This window comes from Gymnoscopelus braueri, assembly GCF_963280865.1.
Source record: "Gymnoscopelus braueri genome assembly, contig: SCAFFOLD_106, whole genome shotgun sequence".
Lineage (NCBI taxonomy): Eukaryota > Metazoa > Chordata > Actinopteri > Myctophiformes > Myctophidae > Gymnoscopelus > Gymnoscopelus braueri.
This window is the reverse complement of record NW_027660360.1, coordinates 127,909-152,500: the sequence shown is the minus strand read 5'-3', so window position 1 is coordinate 152,500 and position 24,592 is coordinate 127,909. Positions and strand designations below refer to the sequence as shown.

The 24,592-nt window shown below is 41.9% G+C and overlaps 1 protein-coding gene across 1 annotated transcript in view; it reads right to left on the bottom strand.

The window, feature by feature from the left end:
* Positions 1–2,133: 2,133 nt before the first annotated feature.
* The window catches only part of LOC308081628 (uncharacterized protein), a 34,480-nt gene continuing 12,021 nt past the window's right edge, over positions 2,134–24,592 (bottom strand). Inside the window, exon 12 of the mRNA XM_080457988.1 lies at positions 2,134–2,243. The gene's annotated coding sequence lies outside the window, so the exon portion shown is untranslated. The remainder of the gene's footprint in view (positions 2,244–24,592) is intronic.

The window sequence follows — 24,592 nt, the reverse complement described above, 5'->3', positions numbered from 1 at the left end:
GCTGGAGTTAGACATCTTTCATTATCATGTGTATGTGGCTGTGAAACAAATCATCTTACATATGAAAATGTGTTGTAATTGAACCCCTATAATAAACATGAACATATGTGATCATTATTCATTAACCCATTCTAATTCAATATTCAACATGAATATACAAACGCTATGGCTTGTGGCCTATTCTTTGATGAAACAAGTAAGAAAATATTGTGTATTTATGGACTTGTAATCCTTGTTATTTCACCGTGATGGGGAGAGAACATTGTGTGTGTGTGTGTGTGTGTGTGTGTGTGTGTGTGTGTGTGTGTGTGTGTGTGTGTGTGTGTGTGTGTGTGTGTGTGTTGTAATGAGAGCATTGTCTAAATTCCTGCACTCTGGCGCACTCGGGTGGCTGCTTACAGGCAGTGCACGCATGTGAGTCACATGGGGGCGCGGCTGCACACACACGGACAGACACACACACACACAAGCCAAGCACGGTTTCATAGTAAGCTCCACTTGCGCGGAGGCGCGCCTCCTTCCGCTGCGTTCGCAATTAGGCTTTTGCTGCCACCTGCTGGACATTACAAACAAGTGTGGATGCAGTAGAGCATCAGCATACATATGTATTCATAACTGCTGTCATACACAGAGAGCAGGGACCTGTCACCCTCAACCAATATGCTTAGTCATTGACATTAATAGGACATTATACATGACATTAGTACAGTTTATGATTTTATGTATTAATATTATAAAGAAAAGCCACAAGCAATTCTTTTTAATTGTATTTGCCCTTGAGGTTAAGACATATATAGAACACTGTATATGAAGTGAGTACAGATGACTAAATATAAATGATAAAAACAACATTTTGTTACTTCAATATGTAACTTGGTGTGATTATTTCTAATATTGTTACCACTTAAGGCTCTAAAAACATTTACAGATTTATGTTTCCTCCATGACATTAACCCTAGCTCTAAAATGGTTTAGTGAAACAAAGCTTATTCCAGGCCAAAGGATCAGACAACTGGAAAGCTTGCATCGGTCACTTTGTCTGTCTTACATGCTGTAATGTTACAGTACAATATGGTTTATTTAATCCTTGATGCAGCACAAATAGGATCAAACCGGGAACCTTCCGATTCCAAGACAGCTCTACCCCTACTGAGCCGCTGTCGCCCCCAGAACAGGTGGCATTAGCTGCATTGAGGTTTTTAAAGAGCGGTCTGTTGGTGCACAGCAGGTCAGTCCACAGCAGGGTCAGTCTCATGGTGTCCAGGCTCTCCTCCCTCCAGGTACTCACCCTAGTCCATCTCCAATGTGTAACCATTGGCCTGGTAATGACAACAGAAACAAACATTCACATCAGGTGTGACGTACGTACAGTCCAAATCAAAGAGCTCAGCTAAATTCAAAGTAGTTCTAACATGTGACTGCTCACCAGCTGGAGGGAAGCCAGCATGTACTTGCATGCTTCCAAGTTGTCAAGGCCACACAAGATGGAGGCGAAGGACTTCCTTTGCTTCATGCTGCCTGAACTTTCCACGATCCTGTCCCCATAGTCATGGATGTAAAATGCTGGACACTTCTCCTAGGTAGGTAGGTAGGTAGGGGGGGGGGAGAGAGAGAGAGAGAGAGAGAGAGAGAGAGAGAGAGAGAGAGAGAGAGAGAGAGAGAGAGAGAGAGAGACAGAGACAGAGACAGAGACAGAGACAAAGAGACAGACAGATATAGTGAACCTGAGAAAGAGTAGAGATGTGAACTTAAAGGACCATACAGATGGTATGTCATGGTATAACCTATTGACAGCTACTTTGGGGCACCATTTACTTATTTGTTCAGATCCTCAAGCTCAATAAGATTGTAATAATTGTATGAGTTTATATTTTGTCCAATTCAAAAAATAAATAAAGCCATGTGAATAGACCATGACATTGATATTAAGACTACTACTGACACATGTTATGGATTGTGGCAAAGAGAAAATGCATGCTCATTTGTCTTGGGGCTGGAAGAATAAAGTCTGCACGCTGGTTCTCAGCTCTGCACTTGTTTATTGTTGTTCATGTTTCAATCAAAAGATCTTCATCAGAAATTCCAGTGTGCAGACTTGCGTGATGTGATTATGTGTGGTAAAGCCACAGGTTGTGTGGTACCTGCATTAACAGCACGGGACAGATGTTCTCCTCCCATTCTTTTACTCGGCGTGACAGCACTGTCTCTTGGGCATAACCTTCAGGATGTTTGAGGAACCTTTCCTGGAGAGATTTACAGAGAACAGGGTTTTGAAATTGATCAGTCAATGTTAATACAATATAACTAGTACATCTGTATGGTAGAGTATGTTAATACAATATAACTAGTACATCTGTATGGTAGTATGTTAATACAATATAACTAGTACATCTGTATGGTAGTATGTTAATACAATATAACTAGTACATCTGTATGGTAGAGTATGTTAATACACTATAAAGAAAACATCACATGGATGCACCTGGGACGTATCATCACGTGTTGTAGCCTGGGGTCATAGGATGTTTCGGGTCTCGCAACAACATACACCCTCGCCCAGGTGACCCAGCCGGGGTTGATCAAGCCCCGACTTACGTCCCAGTAGCTACCCACGGTCAGTCCTCTTAGGGCAAGACAGGGCCACTCAATCCGCTTCTCCGGAACTACTCTGCCGGGACTGGGGGAGGCTCTGGCACGTGGAGGGACTAGGCTCTGTGGGTGGCCTCCTGGCCGGGCTCCTCCTTCGTCTCACCAGGTCCAGGACCTGAGCGTTGCACCAGACTCCCCCCGATCCAAACATTTCCTTCTGGCGTGATGGTTTCTTGGGCCGTGGTGGTACTGCAGGCTCCACTTGCGGCTTGCTTGAATGGCCCTCCTTAAAGACCTCACCGTGGATTTGTTGGGCTTCTTCCTCACGGAAGACACAGGCTGGGACGCCAACCCATACTGCTCCCGGATGCCGTCTACATTCTGGCTGTCACCCGTCTCTCCGGTGGTCACCAAACTATTCCTGGTTGTCACGTAGTCTAATTCCTATGAGCCACTATAAATAGAGTCACTAACTATAAAGAAAACATCACGTGGATGCACCTGGGACGTATCATCAGTGTTGTAGCCTGGGGTCATAGGGTGTTTCGGGTCTCGCAACAACATACACCCTCGCCCAGGTGACCCAGCCGGGTCACCACGAGAGGTTGATCAAGCCGCGACTTACGTCCCAGTAGCTACCCACGGTCAGTCCTCTTAGGGCAAGACAGGGCCACTCAATCCGCTTCTACGGAACTACTCTATAATATATAGATATAACAATATAACTAGTACATCTGTATGGTAGAGTATGTTAATACAATATAACTAGTACATCTGTATGGTACAGTATGTTAATACAATATAACTAGTACATCAGTATGGTAGATTATGCTAATGTTAATACAATATAACTAGTACATATGTATGGTAGTGTATGTTACTACCCTCCATTGACAGTCTCAATCCTCACACTGAATCTGATTGAGTTAAACAACGTTTAGACCCTGGTGTCAGGTAGGACACCAACTGCTTGACAATGTCAGTAACGCTATTTGAAGCAGACATCACACCAGATTAAACACTAGATGCGCTGTCATCTTTCTTGTAGCTTGGACATCAATGTAATTACCTTAAAACTTATGGATTACAGCTTTAATACATGGATGCACATTGTTGAATTGTGTAATTAGAATGATTATGGAAAGAATGACAACATATTCAATATTGATGTTGGGTCTATAAATATCACGATACCAATTTGTGTCATTGATCATCATCACCCAGATGGATTAAATAGTCTACAGAGGACACATTTTGTCAAGGGGACAATAAAGTACAACAAATAGAGATCAGCATCAGATCAATGATTAACCATCATTTATATGGCTCCTTTTTTAAAGCAGCAATATGTAACCATCCTCTTCTACCCAGGATTTGAAAGCGGTTTCCTGAGAAAGTGCAGATTTTTTTTACCATTGAGCTAAGGGGAATAAATTGATTCTGAACATCAGGTAAGATTTTGTGTCAGATCCTGTGTCTAGGTGAGACCTGACCATTGACATGATCTAAATGTCTCAATAGAAGAGCAGGGAGACAGAACCACCCCAATTGTACAAGTTACATTGTATTAACATACTCTACCATACAGATTGGACAAAATTACATTTTATGCATTTAAAAAAAGTTACATAGTGAGGCTTTACCACTGATAACAACAGGGGTTTGAGGTGTTCCTTTTTTGGCAGCATAACAGATGCTGCAAAAAATATTTGTATTTATGGGGGGGGGGGGGGGGGCAGGGGGCCGGGTTTTTCTTTCTTTCTTTTTTTTTTCAATATAAAAAAATATATATATATATATATATTTGTTTTAATAAATAATTAAAAAGTGAGACATAAATCTGAATTCTATAATGTTTTGTTTTGTAAAAAATACATTTTAGAGTAGTCATGACTCATGTGACATGATTTTCGTAATGACTTGAGACGGAAGTGGCCAGTGGGTCTTACAGCAGCCAGCAGGTACCTTGCTGTGACTGTGACCCTAGGCTCTTCTTGGTTCCTACCTCATGTGTCACTGTTACCTGTAGCCAGGGTAATTGATCATTCATTAAAAACTCAGCAAATAAACATGGATATCCGTCGATTCATGAAGCGTCCAAATTCTGACAATGCAACTGCAACAACAACACAAGAACCGCGGCCGCCTGACCCCAGCCACCAGCAGCCTGTACAAACAACAACGAGCACCCCCACCGCAGCAGCAGAGTTGCCGGCGTCGAGGCCCCCTGCAGAGCCGGAGAGAGCAGCCTCTCCACCGGCAGAACAACCTGCACTGTGTCCGGGGCCATCGGTGGATGATCTTGGGGAAAAACAATGCGGTCCCAAGCAGCCGATTTTATCAGAATTCCCCTCAAAGATCATTGGAAAAAACAAACGATCATTTTCTACTTATTATTACAAGAAGCATGCCTGGATGGAGTATTCGGTGAGAAAGGATGCTGTCTTTTGTTTTGCATGCCGGCATTTCCAGAATGACAGCAGTGTGGAGGATTCATTTCGTAAGGGAGTGAGTGACTGGAAAAAACTGGCCACTAAACTGGACAAACATGCAATATGCAAGGCCCATAAGAGCTGCATGATTAAATGGGATAACTTTAAAAGGAGTGCATCTTCAGGCTCTATTGCAGCTAAACTATCAGAAAGTCATTAAGCTACAGTTGAGAAGAACAGATCTTATCTGTGCAAAGTTGTTGATATTACTAGGCTATTGTCTAAACTTGGATTGCCTTTCCGTGGCCACAGGGAGGGAAAGGAGTCAGACTCAAGGGGCAACTTTCTTGAGGTGTGCAGCTTCTATTCTAAGTATGATAAAGATTTTGCAAGCATGCAGTCAAATTATTTTAATTCTACAAGCCCAGATTTTCAAAACGAAATAATTGGAATATGTGCAAACTTGGTTTATGCAGAAATTGCAGGATACAGTTTTTTTTTCTATTATGGCAGACAAGGCCAGGTCTTCCAAAACTGAACAATTGTCAGTTTGTTTAAGATATGCAGAGCAGCTTGAAATCAAGGAGCGTTTTCTGTGTTTTATTGACTGTTCAGCATCTCGCGATGCAGCTGGGATTGTGGACGCTATAAACACAGGACTGGAGATGGGTGGTCTCAAAAACATCCCAATTGTTGCTCAGAGTTACGACGGTGTCTCCGTAATGTCGGGTCACATTTCAGGCGTGCAGCAGCGCATCAAAGAGACGTACCCTTACGCAACGTACATACACTGCTTGGCACACAAACTAAATCTGGTGCTTGTGGAGTGTTGCACTGTCAACCGCAGTGTAAAAACATTCCTAAACGTTATTGATAAACTGTACAATGTATTTGCACAACCGTCAAATCACCACAGATTTATTGAAGTCCAAAGATCGCTGCACATGAAAGAAACAGGAATTGTACAGCCTAGTGAGACAAGATGGGCATGCAAGTGGAGAGCTGTGCATTCAGTTAAAACCCACTACTCTGCTATTACAGGGTGCCTCAAAGAAATTAATGATGAGGGAGGAAGATGGTCTGTTGATGCCAGTGGCCTTTATGAACACATGACAAGAATGTCATTCATTACATGTCTCATTGTATTTGAGGACATACTGCGTGTGATCCATGTTACGCACAAGGGCCTGCAGTCCACCAATTCCACACTCTCCGAAGCTGCTGCACTCACTACCAATCTGAAAGCACACTTAAAATCTCAGAGGCAGGGCGATACATGGAGCGAAGTGTGGGAATCAGTGAAAAGGTTCTGCCAGGACAACAACCTGTCTGTACCTGGGGATGATGCAACTCAAACTCCTGGCCCCACAACTCAAACTCCTGGCCCCACACCCACTGCAGCCAAACAAAAACGGACCACAAGGCCCCCCACCTCCCTCGACAGTTTCCTGATTACATCTACTTTGGGCCAAAGAGAAACAGATGAAAGTGCCACTGAAGTTACTGTGACAGTGTCAGAGGGTGAAACACACACACATGGACTTCGCCAACACATGAGCGTCGCGCCTGTCACAGACATGCGCAGAGCAAGTTCTGTCAGGGAACTCAGTGCAGTGAGGATGGCCTACTATTGGACCACATCAGCTCCACGTACACATCCACTCATCCACTCACACTCATTTAATTCTCAGACCGCTCTATTTAAGCTGGAAGTCTGCGCTTCTCATCCTGCTTGCTTTAGCTGCACACTGCTGTTGTGCTGCTGCTCATTCATTCAGTACTGTGCTAAATTGCTGGTCAGTAGGCTGCCTACCTGATGTGGGTCCGTTTCTTGCTGCTTCTTTTTGTGATGATGTCATCTCCAAGCGGTTTGCTCCTTACTGGCTCGGACATGGACGAAGCCGATATTCTGGCTGATCCCCGGGTCGATATAACACCAGTGGCTGTGGCTGCCATTCCAGCGACTGTAGGGGAAGAAGACAATCTACAAGTCCGCCGGAGCTCCCGTATAACCCAGAAGCAGCTGTCAATACAGGACTGGCCAGTCAACAGTCTCCATGAGATTTCACCCCCCTTGGGGTTGTCTCACATCGAGCTGTTTCACTTCTTCTTGTCTGTCATCGAAGAAGGCGAAGCCCGGTATGGCGATTCTACCGCACACAAAAAAGCTGCATCGAAAAGGAAGAACACCACTCCGGCCGCTACGCCATTCAGATCAACAAAAAAATCAAGGAATCCCTCCTCCGCTTCTGCTATTCCACCAGGAGGCGATCCAGTCCTGTCAGCTCTGCTAGACATAAAAGCATCCATCGGTCAGATGAACAACCGTATCACCACACTGGAAAATCCAGCAATAGCTTCCACGTCAGCCTCTGCGTCCAACTTTTTCAGTCACCTGGCGGCCGGGCCAGGTCCTGCTGCTGCTGCTGCTACTCCTCCTGTCGCTATGCCGTTGTCTCTCACTACGACTCCTCCTCCTGCTCCTCCTGCTCCTCTCCCAGACGTCCCGTCCAGGGCAGTCATGTTCCCGCAAAGAACCCTGGGAACTGCAGTCCCAGCGATGGCTACAGGAGTGCCGTACATCTCTCCTGCTGCGGGTATATCTGCGAGCCTGCGCAGCCAAATTATAGCAGGTAATGATGTTAACCTTGTCAAAATTCTCTGTGCTGCTGACATGATTGACCAACGTCTAGTAGACTGCGGGGATTTCACTTTCTCTCTAAAAGAGAGCGACCCGCGCTTATTAAAAAGTCTGACGCTGGCAGAGTTTAACGTAGGTTATGGAGTCTTCAGAGATGTTTTGTGTGAAGAGTTCCCAGAGAGGAGAGTTGAATTGGACTGTTACCTGGCTATTATATCCGACCTGGCGCTGTCGTATGGCGGAACGCTCTTTTATGAGTATCACAAATCTTTCTCTAGCAAAGCTGCTATGTATTTGCAAAGATTCAACACACGTCTCGATTGGGGTGTGTTAGACCTGGAACTATTCAGCAGGCACTTTACTGGTCACCGTTCCCTGTCTTGCTCCATTTGTGGTTCTTTTACCCACTCTGCAAGCCTCTGTCCCAGGGCAGCGTTTAAAGCCTCTTATCCCAGCAAACCCGCGCCGTTCAGATCCAGTGGTGCTTTTGATCCTGACAAAGAGGTGAAGCGTCAAGTCGGTACTCCTATTTGCATCAATTTCAATGAATCTGTTTGTTCGTACCCTAATTGTAAGTTTTTGCACATTTGCAGCATGTGCAACGACAGCCATCCAAGGGCTGTGTGCCCACGCCGGTCCCGCCCGGCGTTTTCGGGGAAGAGAAAATAAAACACCCATCAACCCCGATCAACGTGCCTGAACTCTCTCATTGTTTATCTAAACACCCAAACAGATGTTTCGTTAACTACCTCATCACTGGTTTAGTTCAGGGGTTTTTAGCAGGTCTCTGTTACCTGCCAAATGTCTCTTTTGTGTGTACAAATTTGCTTTCCGCACTCAGAGAACCAGCAGTAGTAGAGACTCTAATAGAGAAAGAGGTTAAGAAAGGGTTTGTGATTGGTCCGTTTACTAAAGCTCCATTTCCTATATTTAGGATCAGCCCAATTGGAGTTGCAACACGTAAATATTCTGGCAAAAAGAGGCTAATTATTGACTTGTTAGCCCCTCACAATAATTCTAGGCATCCCAGTGTTAACAGTTTAATTCCACTTGAACAGTTTTCTTTATTTTACGCTACAGTTGACCACGCAATCAAATTCATCAAACAGGCAGGTAAAGGGGCTTGGTTAGGTAAGGCAGATATTTCAGACGCCTTTAAAGTTATGCCTCTTCATCCCTCCCAGTGGCATCTCTTTGGGATTAAATGGAAGTCCAAATTTTATTTTGCAGTCCGTTTAACTTTTGGATGTCGCAGTAGCCCCCGCATTTTTGACACACTGTCAGAAGCGCTATGCTAGATATTATTGAACGTCTTGCTAGACGATTTTCTGGTGGTTGATTTTCCCAACTCTGTTCCTGCTAAATGCATTGATGCCGTTAGGGCGCGCTCTCACCAAAAGTTGGCTGGCCGCGGTTAAACGCAGGTTGTGCGCGGCCACAGTTTTTTGCAGCCAGCGGATTCTAAAAAACGGGAGTGACGCACCTGTCACTCACTTTCAGGACCGTCCCCGTAGCCCGCACCGCCTGCTGCCTTGAGCACCATGGTGCTTCCTGAGTCTTGGGACGGTCCGCCTTCGACTCACCCGATAGGACAGAGGGAGAAAATCAGCTCCTGCCTCCAGCAGTTTTCTGCTTCCAATGGACAAGTCGCGTAGAGCAGATAAACGCAAGGTCTGCGCGACAGGCGGAAAGATCCGCTCTTGCGTGAATCCACGCATTTACATTGACAATGCATTGGCAGATTCTGCCCCAGAGGTAAAATAAAAGTGCGATGAGAGCGCGCCCTAAGAGGGCTTTTCAGTAAATGTGCCTCTCTCAGAGGAAAAAACTGTGGGGCCTGCTACTACCCTCGAGTTTCTTGGCATAGTGTTAGACAGCAATTTAATGCAAACGTCTCTGCCTACAGAGAAACTCGATCGCATTCGAGAATTCATTTCTGCTTTCACAACTACTGCTAAGATTATTTCTAACCGCAAATTGCTTTCTTTGCTGGGCCACCTTAATTTTGCAATGCGCATTATTCCTCAGGGTCGCGCTTTTATTTCAAGACTTCTTGATCTGGCAAAATCTATGCATGATTTGCATGATGAAATCAATCTAGACGAAGGATGCCGCTCAGATTTACGCTTCTGGTCACGGCTGCTAAATGACTGGAACGGCATCTCTTTCTTTTATAATGATTTGGTTGAAAATTCTGTCTTCTTGCGGTTTTGGGGGAGTGTACAAAGGGGAATGGTTTTCAGATAAATGGCCAGTAGAAATAATATCTTTACCAGCAGATGTGAAGTCTATTGCATTATTTGAGATTTACCCTATAGCGGTGGCGTGCATTTTGTGGGGAAAATTCTGGAATAGGAAACGGATCACTGTGTTCTGTGACAATGAAGCTGCGGTAAAAATAATTAATAAAGGGCGCTCATCTGTTCCAGTTATTAATAGGGTAATCAGGCGTATAACTTGGACCTGTGTTATGGATAATTTCATTCTAAGGGCTGCTTTTATTCCAGGGTTTAACAACAACGTAGATGATGCTTTGTCCCGTTTTAAATTGCAGGAGTTTCATGCCCTATGCCCAGAGGCAATGCCGACGGGTTTGAAGTGCCCAGCATTCAGTCAAACAGTGCTAGACTAAATTGCGTCTTGTCAACTTATTTAACTGCAGCAGCAAGTTATATGAGGTTAGGTCTGTCAAAATCGACATTGAAAGCCTATGACTCTGCATGGTCCTACTTTTCGTCTTTCTGTGCTGCTTTCTGTGTATCTCCTCTCCCCGTCAACATGTCTGTAGTATGCGCTTTTTTAGTGCACTGTTTTGAGTCTCGCAAGATTCAGCCTTCCTCCATCAAAGGCATTTTAGCCGGGATTCAGTTTCATCTCCGCTGCAGAGATCCTACAGTGAGTAGTTTACTCGGCAATCCGTCCGTCCGTCTCCTCCTTAATGGGTTTAAAAAACAAAACCCAAGAGTTAAAGATAAACGCCTTCCTATTACACTTTCAGTACTCCACACATTGGTGCTCAAACTCCGTCAAGGTTTTTTTGGTCCATATATAGATCTTTTGTTAGAATCAGTTTTTCTCACTGCTTTCTATGGGTTTCTGATATGGGTTTCTGATGTGGTGAATTTTGCACGGCTACTTGTTCATTTAATCCTACGCATGATCTTTCCACGTTTGACTTGATCTTTGATGCTCACTTTTTTACCATCAAATTAAAACACTCAAAAACCGACTATTCTGGCAAAGGCATATCTGTGGTAATAACAGAAACTAACACTGATCTTTGTCCTTTCTCTTCCATGTCGCGTTATCTGCAATGCCGTTCACCTGCCAATGCCAACGAGCCACTGTTCATGACGGATTCTGGGAAAGCCATGTCTGGTCTTTGGTTCTGCAAAAAACTTCGACTTCTGTGTCAAGGCTGTGGGATGCCTTCTGATCGCTATACATCTCACTCCTTCAGGATCGGCACCGCTACCACAGCAGCATCAAAAGTGCCAGCTGCAACGCTCAAAGCTTTGGGCCGGTGGTCCTCTGCAGCCTATGAAAGTTATGTTAGGCTAAACACAAAGGACATTCTTCAGGCTCAAAAACTGATGAGTGAATAATGTTGTAGCTCGCTGCCTATTACTGCTAATTACCTTACTACTGCTGTTATGGGTATAATAAATTATCTTAAAGTTGTTATGCTGCCAATTGCTCAATTTGCTGCTCCAGGTGGTGCATGGGTACTGATTACTGATTTCTTTATTTAAGAGATAGAATGTCCGGTAACACTTTACTTAAAGGTCGCGTCTATAATGCATTATAATCACAGTTATAACGCATTATAATGCACTTATAAGGCATTATAACACTCGTTATAAATGTTTGTAATTATGTATGACAACTTATAACAACGTTTATAACACGTGCTGGTCATAATGCATTATAAGCTCAGTGAAACAGCACATTTTTATAACTACCTTAACTTAGTCAGTTATAAAGTGTCAATGGAAGTTGGAAGTTGTTATGCATAATTATAAACATGTAACGATTGTTATGAAGCATCAAGTGCATTGTAATGCATTATGATGCATTATAATCCTGAAAGGTGAATTCTCAGGGCTGTTTTAAAGCTCTAAGACCTAAAACGTTATGAGCTTGTAGATCGGCTATTTTTGTGTAGATGGAAGAAAGTGGTCCAATTACAATTACAGGGTTTTAGTGGTTGGTAACAGGATCGGTGCATGGGCACCAAGGAAGAGTGGGCACCTCAGTGTTAAATTATCATTTTTCCCCCAAAATGTAAAAAAAATAAAATATGTTTTTAAGTAAAGTATACATGATTGGAATATGCTTAAACATTCGACAATCAAGGTCTAATATTTATACAATTGCTACAAATTGCAAAACCTGTATATCCAGTCATTTTGGGGCATGAACAAGAAGTTGAAGGATAAAATTAAGTCTGATAATGATGTACCGTACATCAAGTATACTTTACATTACTTTTACTATTAATTTAATTATTGCATCATTTGACATCGAGGTGCCCAGATGTCCCTAGTGCCCACCTATCCTGCATCCTGCTGTTTAATACATCAACAATGACACAGGAATTGTATTTTATTCAATTCATTTCACCTTTATTTCAGGAGGAGTATAGTGCATTTTATTTAATGTCACCCTTATTTCAGGAGTAGTGAATTTAATTTAATTTCACCTTTATTTCAAGATGTTTTGTTACATCATCATAAAAGGAGACCAGACCCTCCTCATAATCCACAAACACTCACACTTTCTGGAGCTTCTCTCTTACATGGAGGCGGACAGAAGGGTCAGGATGAGCCCTGTACCCATTTCCATTCTTCAACCTTATAGCCCAGTAACCGTTGCTGGGGTTCAGTGTGATTGTTCCCTTCCTGTTGATGGACTAAAGTCCAGGCAGTCTTTCCTTTAACCTGAACCTCATAGTAAAATCTTCCAGAGGAGAAGCTTTGTTTTCCTAAGACTGAGAGACCTGTAGAGAATCTCTCTATGTTGTCTGGGGACGTACTGTATACTCCCATTGGTCTCCATCTCTTGACTGAGTGTCTTCTCTAGCTGAGCCACAGCTGTCCTCACAGTCTCCCCATATGATGACTGATGGACATTGACCTTTGACATGTCCTTGGTGGGTGGAGGGGTGTCGATGGACCTGCAGTTCTGGAGGAGGTGGAGGTGGTCTTCAGTGAGTGAGAGTAGCTTCAGCTCAGAACTTCTCTTATTTAACTCAGTGATTTCCTGTTCCATCTCTTTAATGAAACCTTCAGCCTGTGTCTCTGTTGTTTTCTGCTTTTCTTCAATCCCATCAATGCTCAACCTGGCTTCTCTCAATACAGCTGACCTGAGCAGTGAAGACCTGCACACTGTCTCCTATCTCTCTGTCTACATCTTTCTTACTGAGCTCTACTGAGTGTTTGACCTCCTGAATCTTCAGTTGTCTCTCCTGGATCATCAACACAAAGTCTACCAACTGAGTGGCATTATAGGCTTTCAGTCGATGGAGTATCTTCTCTGTCATGATGCACATGGTGCTCTCAACTAGGGGTGTCAAGATACGCCTATTCCACGATTCGATTCGACTTTCGATATTAAGGTCACGATTCGATTCGATTTTTGATACGATATATATATTTTTAAACGTCCTTTTTTTCAGCTTTGAGGGCTATATGATTATTAATTTAGGCTATTGTCTTGATTTGTAAAGAAAAACACATGTTTCTCAATAAGTCTCTTTTATTTGAATAATGAGAATGAGAATAACAAAAAGGGTTTTATGCCCTTACAACAACAACATTCTTGTCAAGCTCTATAACTAAATAAAATCTAAATAAATAATACAAAATTGAACATGTAAGAAAAAAGGATCCAAAGACAACTGTTATTTGGCTACATGTTCTTAAACTTCTTAAAGTATGTTCACATTGTTTGAACAGGTAAGAGCTTTAACAAACAAGAAATGTGAATAATAAGCTACGCCATACTATTCACTTTTTATTTTCAAATTCTTCTTCAAGAAGATGAGCATGTTCACATTTTCTGGAGTGAGGGCATTCCTTTGAGCTGTCACAATGTCTCCTGCTGTTGAGAACACTCTCTCACTTGCAACACTTGTTGCTTGAACAGCAAGATAATGTTTGGAGAGCTTTGCTAAATGTGGGTAAGACTGCTCATTATCTTAAGTTCTCATACAAGGCAGGCAACACTTTTGTGCTCATATGCGATCTGCATGGCATTTCGTAACGTGGTTCTAGGACACTGATCAAATGATTGAACCCAGCGTTCTCCACCACTGAAAGGGGTCGCATGTCTAATGCTATTAACATCCCAACTGCGCTCATTATTTGTTGAGCGCGGGTCGAAAGATGTGGGAGTTTGGCTCTATAAGAGCCTGGAATCGTTGGCTGTGTCATCCTTTTACCGGCCAGATCAATGTCTTTGTGATGCCTGCAAATCTGCGTCCCCATATTTGACGTGTTGCCTGAGCTGGGATACGGTACACGTGTGGAGCATAATCGACAAACGGTAGCCGTTTTGTTAACAACGCGTCGGGTGCCCTCATAATTCACTGGGAAGCCAAAATATTGCCAGACTTTTGACTTAAAGGAAGCGGGAGGGTTTTCCAATTCCTCCGTTTGTGTATCATCATTATCATCGCTGGCTTCAGCAGTGGCCATGGTGAAATGTAACGTTACTAACGTAGCAGTACAGACGCAACGCTACAGCGGTCTCTGTCTCTCCTCCACACTCCTCTCCTCTGCTGCGGTGTGCACTGTGTGTGGGTTTGTCGTGTCGTCTTTTTTTTTCTCCCCCGTCGTAAGAACGCATGCGCGATGCACGGAAAAACACAACAGCAGCTCCAGCATGGTTTCACCCGGACGTGCAATCGGATGTGCGCATGCGTGGGAGTATTATTATTTTTTAACCCTTGAATCGCGATACGGCTTTTGATTTCGATACACCGTATCGTACGTCATTTTCGGTTCGATTTCGATACGTATCGCGTATCATGACACCCCTACTCTCAACAGAGTTATTAGTGTGGTTGCCCGAATGGGCAACCAGACTATTGTACTCTACCGACTTTATTCTTTCTAGATAAACTTTATTTCGGGCTGCTACTCCTCCCACATATTTTTCCCCCAATTTCGTGCCATATGTCAAAAGGACTGGCATCACCGGGAATCGTGCACTTGTACTTTGCTAAGAGATTGGTTACATAGTTTAATTGATATTGATTTATTAGTGCATTAAATTTCCCCATCCACTCAAATTCAAGTATTTTTTTTCTCGGAAACCGTAAGGGCTAGAGTTACAAGACTTGGAGGGGAGGTTCATAGTTTATTGCCAAATTATTGGAACAAATATTACACCAGTTGGCCTCATGGTGGCGCTATAACAGCCCACTTTATGTTTTGGCCTTTAACACTTGAACCGTAGGTCTCAAAATCAAAATGTCTTTTTCCCTGGATTCCTTGGGTCACGACGCATCTCCCCATATAGGCCACGCCCATTTGTGTCTGGATAGATTTTGTTATATTGATTTATTAGTGCATTAAATTTCCCCATCCACTTTAATGGGAATTGCAAAAACTCCCATTCAAGTATTTTTTCTCGGAAACCGTAAGGGCTACAGTTACAAGACTTGGAGGGGAGGTTAATAGTTTATTGCAAAATTATTTAAAAAAGAATCACACCATTTTGCCACATGGTGGCGCTATAACAGCCAACTTTACCTTTTGGCCTATAACTCTTGAACCGTAGGTCGTAGAATAAAAAAATATTTTCCCCCTGGATTCCTTGGGTCACGACGCAACTCCCCATATAGGCCACGCCCATTTCCGTCTGGATAGATTTTCCGCCATTTTGAATTTTCTTCAAAACACACTTTTAGCTCCTTCTCCTACAGATTTTGTCCAAATCTCACAAAAATCGGTACACATGATCTATAGACCCATGCGATAAACATATCCAAGCGGAATTTTGATAATCCATACCGTTCGGCCGTAATTGGATTCCAAAATTAGCGGGAGGGGCCTGTTTTACAAAAAATGCCAAAAAACGCGAACGAAACGTCCAGTCAATCCCAAATTTGAATCTCATGTCGAGGATGGTTTACTCAACAAATCCCCAAAAGCATTTCCACTTTGACCCATAGGGGGCGTCACAAATGCGCAAAATGTAACCGTTTGACACAAAAACTGGATTTTTGGAGGGATCAGTTCTCTCAAAAAGAAAAGCAAGTGATCTCAGGAGTGACATGATGTCATTGGCCTGCTAAATTTGTGGGAGGGGCCTGTTTCTTTAGTGGGACGGGCCTATTTCCTCAAATCAAAACGTCACGTGTCACGAATTCCCGAATTCGAATCGCACGTCGCGCTGCCTCCGACGGTATTCCTCCAGGCGTATTCCTCGAGTCCCGGCGGCCGCGACCCGCGACCGGCGTCGGCGCAACCACACTTTTAATTTCCCAGAATTGCGACGCGTCTAGTTTATCTGGTGTCCTCTAGTTAGCAGCTCAGACCGAAGACAAATGGCCCATATTTCTTCATGCCTCCCAAAAACCTCAGAGAGATGATGCAGACACTGTGGGTACTTTACTGATGCAGTGGCAGCAGTAAAGCAATGGCTGATTTAAGCAGCCAAGCCTGGTCTGTGGTCACAGGGTTGGTATCACACTACACACATGTTGAGAATTTAAGGACATCTATTTAGCCATCCCCACACACTTTCAGGGAGAGAGACAGAGCTCTCATGACATGTTTGACATGAAATACAGTACTGTGTACTAACAAACTTGGCTGCCTTCTGTTCTTCCTTTCAGCCTTACCACCTGGCCAGTGGTGGAAAAAGTACTCGGATATTTTACTTCAAGTAAAGGTAGCAATAACACAATGTAGAAGTACTCTGTTATAAGTAAAAGGCCTGTTCAGAATGTTACTTGAGTAAAAGTACAAAAGTACTAAAATGTTTGAAAATCGCTATTTTCAAATAGCCTAGGTATAAAATAGGGTTAAAGTGGTAAATGTATGTTTTATAATGTAATCATTTATATCTGTATTCACTTACTGTCCGGGCGAGGGGCCCGGAATGAGTGCAGGACTGAATATCTAAACTTCCTTTGGGAAGCACAAATATTTGAGGCACACAATTGGCAGGTGGTGTGATTCATTCACCGCACCAATCACAACGCACCTGTCAATTGTGTGCCCCATTCGTTTGTGCTTCCCTGTCAATTTGTGATGACATTTGTGGTGATCAGAGGAAGCTTTGATGAATTCGGTCCTTCACTCAAGTCGGTTCCTTCGCCCGTACAGAATGTTGTCCGTGTGCAGCTCGTGGAAAAGTGGAGATATTTTGCTAAACACATGTTTTCTGGCAGAACTTTTATATATATATATATATATATATATATATATATATATATATATATATATATATATATATATATATATATATATATATAAATATATATATATATATATATATATAAATATATATATACACACACACACACACACACACACACACACACACACACATATATTACACACACACACACACACACACACACACACACACACACACACACACACATACATACACATACACATACACATACACATACACATACACATACACATACACACACACACACATTATAGGCATAATAATAATAATAATAATAATAATAATAATAATAATAATAATAATAATAATAATAATAATAATAATAAACACAATGTGCTTTTTTAATTAACTAAATAAGTAATTGGTAGAATAATCGATATAACAACATAATTGATAGTTGGATCTGACAGCAGGTCATGGCAGGTAATGTCAGTTCAACCACAGTCTTACACTGTTGGCCACTGAGCAGCTCCACTGCAGTTAGGGGTTCAGTGCCTCGCTCAAGTTTTTGAGGGAGTTGGTCAGAGAATCCCACTACAAAAATGGTGCTTCAACTATGTTAAGATGACACATCAAATGCACATAAGCCTACACCAATAGGACACACCACTTCTACTGCAGTTATAACACAGCAGAATCAAGTCACCTGTGCTCACCTTAAGGGGGCAGTAAGAGACAAACTACAGACAACCCCACTGAAAATGTCATATTACATACATTTCATGTGTTCCATATACACAGCCATAGATCACCCCAATACCCTCCCGGGTATCAGACTCATTGTGGAGGAAAAAATCTTAATATGTGCTCTTTGACACGCTTATTTAATGTTTGATAAAAACATTTTTAAGATAAGCTAGAGTCAAAGGTGCAGGTCACAATACTTCCTGCTCTCCCTCTCACATAATAACCACATTATGTTTTTATCATTTTGATTATAGGTTTCTTTGCACGGGTGGTGTAGTATTATGAGAATGAGTTAGAAAATGTGTAAAAGGTCAATATATCTTCAAAGTTTGTTGATGCACTGACCTAGCCGCAATCAACTTAAATGCTATATGCTATCTACATCTAAGTTTTAATACCCTAAATTGACAGCCGATTCACAGAATTGTATTAAACAGATAAAGAAATAAACTCTCATTGCAGCTCTGTGTACAGCTTGGGTTATCCTCTGTCTTTGTGTTATTGAAAACGAGTGCTTCCAAACTCAAACACATTTTATAAAACAAAGACCTGACAGAGACAAGAAAGATAACCCAAGCTGTCCATATAGCTGCGATATTGGTTGGTTTATCGTGGTTTAATACAAACATACATAACCTTTCTGTTTTATGAATGGGCAGTCAATGGAGGGCATTGCAACTTAGAAGCATATCATTAATGGCATTTAAGTTGCTTGCGGCACTATGAGTTTAAATGTAGCTTAGCCATTCATTGTCAGGTGTAGCCTATGTAATAATAGAAACAAATTGTGCATCATTTCATCAACCCACAGAATAACAACAAAACACCTACTGAGCCCCGTCGGTAGGTCAGTATCTCACCTACTTAGACCAATCAATAGTCTGATTAAATGTGACAATGTCCCATTCAGTGCATTGACAGCATCCGAAGCCGGTGTCAATGCTGTGGCTCGATCTGGCTCGCCTGTTGCTGGCTTGATCGCCTGGGGTTGTTCATGTTTTCAAATCGCTGGTTCTCAACATTTTCTGGGCCAGGGTCCCCTCAAAATCCTTGAAAGCATTCGTGACCCACCCATCTGATGACTAAAGGCCCGTTCATAGTCCCTAGATGGGTCTAAAACGTGCGTCAGGGGGTGAGGGATTCCGTCCGTTCTTTACGGACGCATAGTCGCTCACGTTATTTAGGGGTTATTTTATTTATTTTAAAGTGTACAGGCGTAATACACCTATTCATCCACTAGATGGCAGTCGCGAGAGTATGTACCCGTACCCATAATGTTGCCATGTCTGCTTATTATAAGCGACTTTGGGCTTATTTTTCTGTACAGTTGCTTGTAAACAAACAAGCAATTTTGTATTGGTGGTTGCGGTTTTATTTGGGCTTGTTTCTAAAGTGTAGTTACTTATTTGGACCAATTATTATTTAAACCAGTGATTCTCAAACATATATTGTAGATCTGCTATATCCTAGTCGATTCTTTTGGGCTTGTTTTCATAGACCTGGTTGCTTATTTCTCTCACAAAACCTGGCAACAGCATCAGCGCAGCTAACAACATGAAGCTACCATTGTAGCATCTAGCCAAAACAACGCAATAAAAGACACAAACTAGTCCACAAACTAGACAAAAACAATGGTTGTCTACAAAACGTGAGTTTCGACCCCTACTGCACTGTGCTATATATGCTATATATTGTCACAGACCGTGGATCGACGGGTCTAAGTACTTAAGTACATTTACTCAAGTACTTCCACCAACCAACGTGGGTCTTTTTTTGGAGAAAGAGGGCCCGAGGAAAACTTTTTTTCCTTATACTGCCAACGGGCTCCACTGGTACTACAGGCCGCTACAGGCAACGTACAAACGAACGTACGTCGGCCTGACGGTGAATGTCGACTGCACGGACGGAAATCCTGGAGCCGTAAGTGACGGAGGGGGAGACAAAAACGACAACGCAAGGAGCGCTGGCGCTCGTTACGTCTCCTTACGTCCGACTATGAATGATACTTTAACAAGCGGTCCATAGACTGCCCTGTTAAGTAGTCAGATGGGTGGGCTGCAGGTATTTCCTTTTTTTTTCAGAGCATGCTTTTTTTCCCGACCCTAACATCATGGAATGTGGAGTTCCTCAAGGAAGCATTCTGGGCCCAGCCCTATTATTAGTGTACGTGAATGATATGACAGACGCCTGTAGCTGTGATTTATTCTTGTACACTGATGATTCTGCTCTGCTGATGTCCCATAAGGAATAAGCCACACTGGAGAGTTCCCTGAGTGAGGAATTGGCAAATGTTAATTCCTGGCTTATTGAAGTTATCTTTACACTCTGGGAAGACAGAATCAATTCTGTTTGGCTCTAAAATCAAATTAGGAAAGAGCCCTGAATTCAAGGTTAAATTCGGACTTCATAGCAGCAAAATCATCTGTGAAATATCTGGGTTGGATCTTGGAGGGTAACTTAGACGGCCAAAATATGTCCAGCAAGGTACTGAGCAAGGTTGCCGGACTGACAAAGCTTTTGGCACGGATAGCTAAGGTACCTAGATAGGGAGACTAAACAGGTGGTGGCCAACTCCCTTATTCTGTGCCACTTTGCTTTTGCATGTACATCTTGGTTCGAGGGCTTAATGAAATCCCATAAAACCAAACTACATTCAGCTCAGAATAGACTGGTCATTCTAGGGTTGGGACCCAGAACACATATAGAGGTAGGAACCAGTTTAGAGAGGTCAACTGGCTCCCAGAAGAATCCAGGGCAACCATGGCCAGATTGACCATGGTTCATACGATCATATATGGCGAGGTCCCCATATTTTTAAAGACATGTTTTACTCAGAGAAACGAAGTACACCATTTTCTCACTAGAGCCAGTGTAGCAGATGTGAGCCATCCTGCCTTTAAAAGTAAATTGGGAAAGGGTTAATTTACTGACATAGGAGCCACACAGTGGAACAATCTCAAAACCAGTGTCGAACTGACAACCAATCTGAGGTCTTTTAAGCAGCAGACAAAAACATGCCTATTAGAAAAGGTTCCCCTATAGAGGGTCATTAGTCTAGGGAAAGATAGTGAGCACTTGTTGTGTGTGTGTGTGTGTGTGTGTGTGTGTGTGTGTGTGTGTGTGTGTGTGTGTGTGTGTGTGTGTGTGTGTGTGTGTGTGTGTGTGTGTGTGTGTGTGTGTACTGTATATGTTAATGTCATGTTCTTTGTATTGTAATGTATTTTTAACTTATTGACTGTTAAATGTGAGAGGACCTCAATGGAAATTAGTCTCAGGACTTTCTTGTGTAATCCTCAAACTGCTGTAACCATGTGGTTTTTGCATTTCAAAATAAATCAAAATCAAATCATCACAACGAAAAGTCATGTTTCAAGTTTACAAATATATAATATTAATATTGTGTTAAAACACAATATGTTATTGTAGAATACTTTTACAGTTAAATTGCAAATTTGTGTTTTGAGACCTGGCTTGCTGTTAATAAAAAAATAATTAACATTGCATTAAATTCAACTGTTAGATAAAACCCGAGTCACATCCACAATAAAACATTTATTAAAACTTAGACATTTTGAAACCCAAGGTCACACCATCCAAAACAAAATTCCACCACTGTAGTACCGTATAAATAAATGAAAACAAACAAAATATAAACCCGTAGGATGGGGCCAACTGGTGGGCCGTGAGAATATAGCAAGTGGGCCCCCAAATAATTGGCGAAGTATAGTAAGTAAGTATTGACAGCTTGCCAGTAAATAGCTGTACTTTTAAAGTACAAAATAATGTTGTAAACTGATAACAATCGTTTTTCTTTTTAAAGGAATAGTTCACCCAAAAAACGACTTATTTTCTATCACACCCCATGAAGCCTTGAATTCATGGAGATTTTTTTGTTTTTGACGCATTCCTGAGCCAATAATTTGATGACTGGGTGTATTTCCTTTAGGACACTCAAAGAGACTCCTTTGAGTCTCCGACCGGATACATTAGCATCTTTCTGCCGGTAATCAAATTATTGGCTTAGGAATAGACAAAAAATAAAGAATCTCCATGAATTCAGTGCTTCATGAGGTGTGTAATTGATAGAAAATAAGTAATTTTTTTGGGTGAACTACTCCTTTAACAATAACTTGTTGTAACTTATATACAGCAAAAAAAACTGGAAAATGTATCATGTCATTTACTGTAATTATTTTTTACAGTACTTAATTGGCAACATGTTTGCCAATTACTGACTGTAAATGCTACAATCAATGTGTTACAGTCATAGACTGTAAAAAAAGAAATGGACAAAGCGACGCCATTGGTTTCTACAGACTGTAAATGAAGCCGATTGTTCAGCAATTTCAAAGTCATCTTTCAATATCGCGTCATATCCTGCAGAATGCCACCAGACCATTATTGGTTGGGTAGCTTGTCAATCAAGACTGGGGGCGGGGAATGAATGCAATTGGTTGTGTAGCTTGTCAATCAAATCATCCTGCCCCTCCTAGACCATAACCTACTTTATCATCAATTTTAAAATAAATGGGACCATAGTTTACTTAAAACGCATATCATGATGATTGAAAGGAGACTTTAAACTAGCGACTGGAAGCATATAGTATTTATGACAATGTTTATTAAGGTAAGAGAATCTAGTCTAAACTTTGTCAAAAACCCATCCGCTTGCGTTAAGATAAATTCTTTCTGACACCAGCAGGGGTAAAACAGTGAAACTACAGGCCATTCATATGAACTGTCTCGAACTTTCAAGCTGGGCCCTTGGTTACAGTGTAGTCTTTATCTTCTTAGTAGCGGCAACCGGCAACAGGAGCTACTATGAACAAAAACAAAAACACATTTTGCTTTAACACGGTTAGTTTAAAGCTTGCAATCTTCCTGCATGATATCCTTGGTTTAGATCTGGTTAAAACCCAACATTTTCACAGAAACAATGTTCTGGAGCCAAAAAGTTAACCTGACCGTAAGGTGGACAACCAATATAACATACATTATATCTGCTGAGGCTCTCCCAAGTTCAATTAAGCAAATCAAGGACATTTATCTGGCATTTCAGCTTTTTTTGCTACATGTATACAGTAGAGCTACCTCAGTATTTATGTGTATACTGTGCATTCTTATTTGGTCAATGTTTTTTATTATTTATATCCAAGTATACTTTAAACAGAACAAATTATAATAATGTCACTGACCATTAATCTCAGCTTTTTTTGTATTGAAAGGTATTTGATCTGGCATCTTTTAGGCACTGGCATAATTGTAAAAGTACCGGTTTAGCACCTGTATTGGATAAAATCCATTCGACACTCAAACCAAGATACCATTATCAATAACAATATTATGTTGATAAGTCATATTGCTTAATAAAATATTAATGTTTTCATCCGGAACATGTAGCCCTAATGCACATATGCCTACATGTACAAGATAAGAGAGACAGTTAGGTACAGTCAAACTGCTCACATGGTCATTAACACACACTAGAGGTCTTCACAGGTCCAATATGACGGACCCGGACCGGAATGGACGCGTGACAATTGCACCCGGAGCCGACTAGAGCCGAGCTATTGTTAGAAATCTGAGGTAGGCCTACTGACCCGAGCAGTACCGAAAGATGTCAGACCCGACCCGTATAGAATCGTGACATATACAGACCCCAACCCGTACAAAACCTGAGGCCCCGAAATGCCCGAATGCCAAAGTAGTTTGCCAATTGATAATGTTATTAATACAAGTTGTCCAGCGTTAAATAAGACCTGTGTTTCTTACTTTCTTACCTAAACATAGCCTCCCTGGTTGCTGCTGCTGGCAGTGCTCCTGGTCATAACATGATGTATAATCCCAGTCAATGCTCATTGGACAGTTGGTAAATAAAAGAAAATCCACGTTGTCTTTAGATGTGTGTAATCGTTCTTCTAGCCATTGCTAATGTTAATCATCATTTTCTGTCACAGTTTATCATTATAATCGGCTTTGGAGTTTCCATTGTGCTTAGTTATGACAACTCGATTGACATAACTTGTTAGTTATGACAACTCGATTGTTTTACCATTTTGAACCATTAACCAAAATGTTACGATAATATCAACAATCTGTCACAATCTGTGGCTCTGTGTGGGCAAACTGTGGCTCTGTGTGAGCATAGGCTTGCCTCCAGGTTCCAGCTTTGGCACACCTGTCTATAGAGACACACGGCCGCCTCCAAATTCACGCCCACTATTGAGACGCACCCACTCGAGGTACGGGATAATAGTGTACTGGAGCTGTCAATGCAATCCATATGAGAGGATATGACAGCTAGCCTACTTTTAAAATAATCGTACATGAACTGGAGACGATATAGATTTGAATAAAAAATATGTTTCCAAATGTATGGAGTGTCTTTGACAACATATCTCCTTGTTTTCTCAAAAGTTGATGTGTTTCACATTTAGTTTGCCACTTGAATGGGTTACCCATAATGTTAACACAACAGAGGGGAGACGGCAGACAGACAAGTAGTCGCATATCAGTGACATCACTGTCTTTACGAGCGCTTTGAGGAGGGGAATTCTCATCCAAATCCCGACTGACTTTGTTCATGTCTATATTTTGAACATAATTCTCTACCTACCGCGGAGCTCTGACGGTACATGAAAAAATTATCCCGGTGTTGTATAAACTTGAGTGACATATCCCAACATTTCAACTACTTAGTGAATTCTTCAGGTTAGTAATGATATATACAGTTAGTCTTGCAAGATGCTGTTTAGATAATTGTCAAAAAAAAAAGTTTTTTACATGAGAAATGGGAATTGAAAACCTCAAG